Source organism: Oncorhynchus mykiss, chromosome 17, assembly GCF_013265735.2.
Source record: "Oncorhynchus mykiss isolate Arlee chromosome 17, USDA_OmykA_1.1, whole genome shotgun sequence".
In the NCBI taxonomy this organism is placed as follows: Eukaryota; Metazoa; Chordata; class Actinopteri; order Salmoniformes; family Salmonidae; genus Oncorhynchus; species Oncorhynchus mykiss.
Window position 1 is genome coordinate 4,943,274 of NC_048581.1, and position 6,729 is coordinate 4,950,002.

The 6,729-nt window shown below is 42.9% G+C and overlaps 1 pseudogene; it reads left to right on the top strand.

Moving 5' to 3' along the window:
- Nucleotides 1-2,249: 2,249 nt before the first annotated feature.
- The window catches only part of LOC110514795, a 26,937-nt pseudogene continuing 22,457 nt past the window's right edge, over nucleotides 2,250-6,729 (top strand).

A 6,729-nucleotide genomic window follows, 5' to 3' on the forward strand; every position in this document is an offset into this window, starting at 1 on the left:
TCACACAACCACTGACCACAATCACACAACTACTGACCTCAACTCCTGACCTCACAACTACTGATCACACAACCACTGACCACAATCACACAACTACTGACCTCACAACTACTGACCTCACAACTACTGAACACACAACTACTGAACAAACACCATCCGGTGAAACATCTGGCTCATTGTTTGATCAGTGATTGACTCTTGTGAGTGGAAAATGCAGTGTTGTTACTGTTGGCATGGCACTCTTGTATTCAAAGTCTCTCTGCCAGGGGCCTAGTTGCAAAACGTTTAATAAACAGACTGAACGAAATGTGGATTTATCCAATATTAACTCAAATTTTGCTCCGTTTGCTTCCATTTAGTTCTTAAACACGGTTTCCATAATGAATATACCCCTGCTCTCTCTTGTCGATCATTCACCAATTTAAATTCAATTTAAGGGGCTTTATTGGCCATGGGAAACATATGTTTACATTGCAAAAAATAAGTGAAATAGATCATCAACACAAGTGATACAAACATTTAAAATGTCATATTATGTCTACACACAGTGTTGTAATGATGTGCAAATAGTTAAAGTACAAAAGGGAGAATAAATATCCCTGCTTCGCATTCACCTCTCACACAGTCTCCCTCTGATCTCTTTATTGCATGTGTGTGTAGTGAACAACATTTGCCTGAGCATCAATAGTAAAATCGGCGGTTCGGTTTTCAAAATAAAAGTTACCCATTGAATCAGATGCAAATGGAAATAAATTGTGGAATCATGCAACAATCCTGGAGGGCCTTTATGTTGCTAAACATATATAATACAGTCAACAAAAGACAATAATTAGTTCACTTGACACCAAATAAAATCTGTTGAAATTGCTCTGTGGATGTTTAGTATTCAGGAATGCAAAATACCTTCACTTCACTGCACTACATTTGGACGAGATAATTCGAAACAAGGTTATATACATTTTTAAAAAGACAATAATTTGTTTAATTTGATGCCCCCCAAAAAATGTGTTTATATTGCACTGTGGATGTATAGTCTTCAGGACTAAAACACACCTTCAATGTACAGCCTTATGGGTCTTGGGTTCATGACATATCGTACCAGCCTTATGGATCCTGGGTTCATGACAGGGGGTACCAGCCTTATGGATCCTGGGTTCATGACATATCGTACCAGCCTTATGGATCTGGGTTCATGACATATCGTACCAGCCTTATGGATCCTGGGTTCATGACATATCGTACCAGCCTTATGGATTCTGGGTTCATGACATATCGTACCAGCCTTATGGATCCTGGGTTCATGACATATCGTACCAGCCTTATGGATCCTGGGTTCATGACATATCGTACCAGCCTTATGGGTCTTGGGATCATGACACGGGGTACCAGCCTACTCATTGACACCCACAGATTACAATTATAAAGAGTTTACACAAATATTACAATCGCGGCTCTTATTGCAGGACTTTAACGGAGTGAAATCACCTCACAACTCAGCCTATAGAACATTCATATTGCAATGTACAGGGCTCCAGAGTGGTGCAGCGGTCTAAGGCACTGCATCGCTATGCAAGAGGCGTCACTACAGTCCCTGGTTCAAATGCAGGCTGTATCACATCTGGTCGTGATTGGGAGTCCCACAGGGCGGTGCACAATTGTCCCAGCATCGTCTGGGTTTGGCTGGGGTAGGCCGGGGTAGGCTGGGTTAGGCTGTCATTGTAAATAAGAATTTGTTCTTAACTGACTTACCTAGTTAAATAAAGGTAAATAATAATAAATAAAGTTAAATAAAGGTTAAACGTTATTATTTTTGTATATTATTATTTATTTTAATTTATTATTATTATTATTTATTACATTTTTTTACTTATGGAATTGTGGGGTGATTTCCACAGTTAAAGACCTGTAATAAGAGGTAAAACGCTAATATTTGTGTAAACTCTTCACATTTCATGGACCCAAGATCCAGAGGTAACGCTGTACAGTGCAATAGAAGTCTGCCCCAATGCAATTCTAATACAGCCACTGTGGGACTTCAACTATTTTTGTGTGTCAAATGAACTACTTATTGTCTTTTGTTTAATTTATATAACAACATTCCAACCCTGTTCAGCATTATCTTGTCCAAATATGGCATTATTACATGATTTGTAGCTGTTTGCATCAGTTTTAGCATGGGACTCGTATTTTGAAGTCGAACCGCAAATTCCATTGTGGCTCATCATTATTCTAGCAAGCATCACACATCGCACGGGGTAAAAGAGTAACTTCCAACCTGCACGGTCTCAAACAGAATACGGAGAAGAGCAACGGTCGTTAGTCGAGATCTGCCGCGTCGCAGCAGAACCACACTAGAACCTGAACAGAAAAAACAACTCAAAACCTGTCAGACCTTCGGAGAAGTGAACTCGAACGAACCTGAGAGAAAACGGAGCCTTTGTTTTCAGAAGCAGCAGGGAGCCGAACCGGAGGAAAGATGATGAGTTTTCTGCCATACTTCTCCGCTGAGACCTGGACCCTCCTGGCCCTCCTCATCACCCTCATTGTAGTGTAAGGACTTACATCAAATCAAATGTTATTTGTCACATTTATCGTAGTTAACCGGTGTAGACTAACAGTGAAATGCTTAGTTAGGGGTCATTTTCCAACAATGCAAGATATGATATATATAAATATATACATATGTTTTTATATACTTCATGTTACTAGTTAAGGTGTGTGTGTGTGTGTGTGTGTGTGTGTGTGTGTGTGTGTGTGTGTGTGTGTGTGTGTGTGTGTGTGTGTGTGTGTGTGTGTGTGTGTGTGTGTGTGTGTACAGGTACGGGTACTGGCCCTATGGTGTATTCACTAAGATGGGTATCCCTGGTCCCAAACCCCTACCTTACTTTGGCACAATGTTGGAGTATAGAAAGGTTAGTACCCATTCAGAATAAATATCTCTCTCATATTTTAAACAATAGTGTTATTTCCCCCCATGTAAAAAAATACATTGAGAAGGAAAAAGAGGACTAACCAGAAACCGTGGATTGATGGCAGCATTCGTGTGAAACTGAAAGCGCGAACCACTGCTTTTAATCAGGGCAAGATGTCTGGTAACATGACCGAATACAATCAGTGCAGCTATTCCCTCCGCAAGAATATCAAACAAGCTAAGCGCCAGTACAGAGACAAAGTAGAATCTCAATTCAACGGCTCAGACACAAGAGGCATGTGGCAGGGTCTACAGTCAATCACGGACTACAGGAAGAAATCCAGCCCAGTCACGGACCAGGATGTCTTGCTCCCAGGCAGACTAAATAACTTTTTTGCCCGCTTTGAGGACAATACAGTGCCACTGACACGGCCTGCAACGAAAACATGCGGTCTCTCCTTCACTGCAGCCAAGGTGAGTAAGACATTTAAACGTGTTAACCCTCGCAAGGCTGCAGGCCCAGACGGCATCCCCAGCCGCGCCCTCAGAGCATGCGCAGACCAGCTGGCCGGTGTGTTTACGGACATATTCAATCAATCCCTATACCAGTCTGCTGTTCCCACATGCTTCAAGAGGGCCACCATTGTTCCTGTTCCCAAGAAAGCTAAGGTAACTGAGCTAAACGACTACCGCCCCGTAGCACTCACATCCGTCATCATGAAGTGCTTTGAGAGACTAGTCAAGGACCATATCACCTCCACCCTACCTGACACCCTAGACCCACTCCGATTTGCTTACCGCCCAAATAGGTCCACAGACGATGCAATCTCAACCACACTGCACACTGCCCTAACCCATCTGGACAAGAGGAATACCTATGTGAGAATGCTGTTCATCGACTACAGCTCGGCATTCAACACCATAGTACCCTCCAAGCTCGTCATCAAGCTCGAGACCCTGGGTCTCGACCCCTCCCTGTGCAACTGGGTACTGGACTTCCTGACGGGCCGCCCCCAGGTGGTGAGGGTAGGCAACAACATCTCCTCCCCGCTGATCCTCAACACTGGGGCCCCACAAGGGTGCGTTCTGAGCCCTCTTCTGTACTCCCTGTTCACCCACGACTGCGTGGCCACGCACGCCTCCAACTCAATCATCAAGTTTGCGGACGACACAACAGTGGTAGGCTTGATTACCAACAACGACGAGACGGCCTACAGGGAGGAGGTGAGGGCCCTCGGAGTGTGGTGTCAGGAAAATAACCTCACACTCAACGTCAACAAAACTAAGGAGATGATTGTGGACTTCAGGAAACAGCAGAGGGAACACCCCCCTATCCACATCGATGGAACAGTAGTGGAGAGGGTAGCAAGTTTTAAGTTCCTCGGCATACACATCACAGACAATCAGTTTGTCTGTGATGTGTATGCCGAGGAACTTAAAACTTGCTACTTGTCCACTCACACAGACAGCATCGTGAAGAAGGCGCAGCAGCGCCTCTTCAACCTCAGGAGGCTGAAGAAATTCGGCTTGTCACCAAAAGCACTCACAAACTTCTACAGATGCACAATCGAGAGCATCCTGGCTGCCTGGTATGGCAACTGCACCGCCCTCAACCGTAAGGCTCTCCAGAGGGTAGTGAGGTCTGCACAACGCATCACCGGGGGCAAACTACCTGCCCTCCAGGACACCTACACCACCCGATGTCACAGGAAGTCCATAAAGATCATCAAGGACATCAACCACCCGAGCCACTGCCTGTTCACCCCGCTATCATCCAGAAGGCGAGGTCAGTACAGGTGCATCAAAGCTGGGACCGAGAGACTGAAAAACAGCTTCTATCTCAAGGCCATCAGACTGTTAAACAGCCACCACTAACACTGAGTGGCTGCTGCCAACACACTTTAAACAACACACTTTAAACAATGCTACCTTATATAATGTTACTTACCCTACATTATTAATCTCATATGCATACGTATATACTGTACTCTATATCATCGACTGTATCCTTATGTAATATATGTATCACTAGCCACTTTAAACTATGCCACTTTGTTTACATACTCATCTCATTTGTACATACTGTACTCGATACCATCTACTGTATCTTGCCTATGCTGCTCTGTACCATCACTCATTCATATATCCTTATGTACATATTCTTTATCCCCTTACACTGTGTACAAGACAGTAGTTTTGGAATTGTTATTTAGATTACTTGTTATTACTGCATTGTCGGAACTAGAAGCACAAGCATTTCGCTACACTCGCATTAACATCTGCTAACCATGTGTATGTGACAAATAAAATTTGGTTTGATTTGATTTGATATGTTTTAACAATAGATAAATACAAGGTAATATGAGACTTGATCAGTCTAGAAGTTGTGTTCCTTGACCCTGGGGGACCATAGAAAATAACAAACCCTCCTCAACTCTCACCTGTTTCAGGTGTGTTATCTGTTCAGGTGTCAGACACACCTACGTGACCTCCTATGGCATGAATCAGCTGTTTCTTCTCTCTCTCTCTCTCTCTACAGGGCATCACTAACTTTGACACAGAGTGCTTTCAGAAGTACGGGAGAATCTGGGGGTGAGTTCAGTTGGCTGTACCGTACTAGGATTACTCACAACTGTACTATGCTCTTTCCTTTCAATTCATCACCTGCTCGAGCTGCCATGTGACCATGAAAAATAGTAATAATATCAACCACAACCAGAATAATGTTTTCTATGTAGTTTTATAAGAGGTGGTTAAATGTGTGGGTTTCCATGGTTACTTTCTAAATGTAATCCGTAACTAGTTTTACCTGTCCAACATTACCCCAAACTCAGTAACGTATTCTGATTACATTCAGTTACTAGTTTACCTGTCCAACATTATCCCAAACTCAGTAACGTAATCTGATTACATTCAGTTACTAGTTTTACCTGTCCAACATTACCCCAAACTCAGTAACGTAATCTGATTACATTCAGTTACTAGTTTTACCTGTCCAACATTACCCCAAACTCAGTACCGTAATCTGATTACATTCAGTTACTAGTTTACCTGTCCAACATTACCCCAAACTCAGTAACGTAATCTGATTACATTCAGTTACTAGTTTTACCTGTCCAACATTACCCCAAACTCAGTAACGTAATCTGATTACATTCAGTTACTAGTTTTACCTGTCCAACATTACCCCAAACTCAGTACCGTAATCTGATTACATTCAGTTACTTTTAGGTTACTTTCCCTTTAAGAGGCAATACATTGTACTTTATGGGTTGGTTATGTGGGCTTCTTCTAACCCATCTCTTTCTACTGTTAGGCTCTAAATGAACCTAGTAAAACTCACAGACGATTAGTAAAGCTCAAATAAAGTTTATTCATCCCATCAGGGTCAATACATGCATCAGACATATTCACATCATGATAGTTAACCCGTTCTGCTACTCTGAGTTTCCTCCTACACATATGAACAGACAATACAGCCAATACAACCCTGTGTGTTTCTCCTCTGTGAAGGATCTATGATGGGAGGCAGTCTGTACCATGTAGTTGGGTATATAGTGGTTACAGCCAGGTGTGTTTTTCCTCTGTGAAGGATCTATGATGGGAGGCAGTCTGTTCTGTGTACCATAAAGCCAGGTGTGTGTTTCTCCCCTGTGAAGGATCTATGATGGGAGGCAGCCTGTTCTGTGTATCATGTAGGTGTATATATAGTGGTTTAAGCCAGGTGTGCTTCTCCTCTGTGAAGGATCTATGATGGGAGGCAGCCTGTTCTGTGTGTCATGGACAAAAGCATAATCAAGACCGTCCTGATTAAAGAG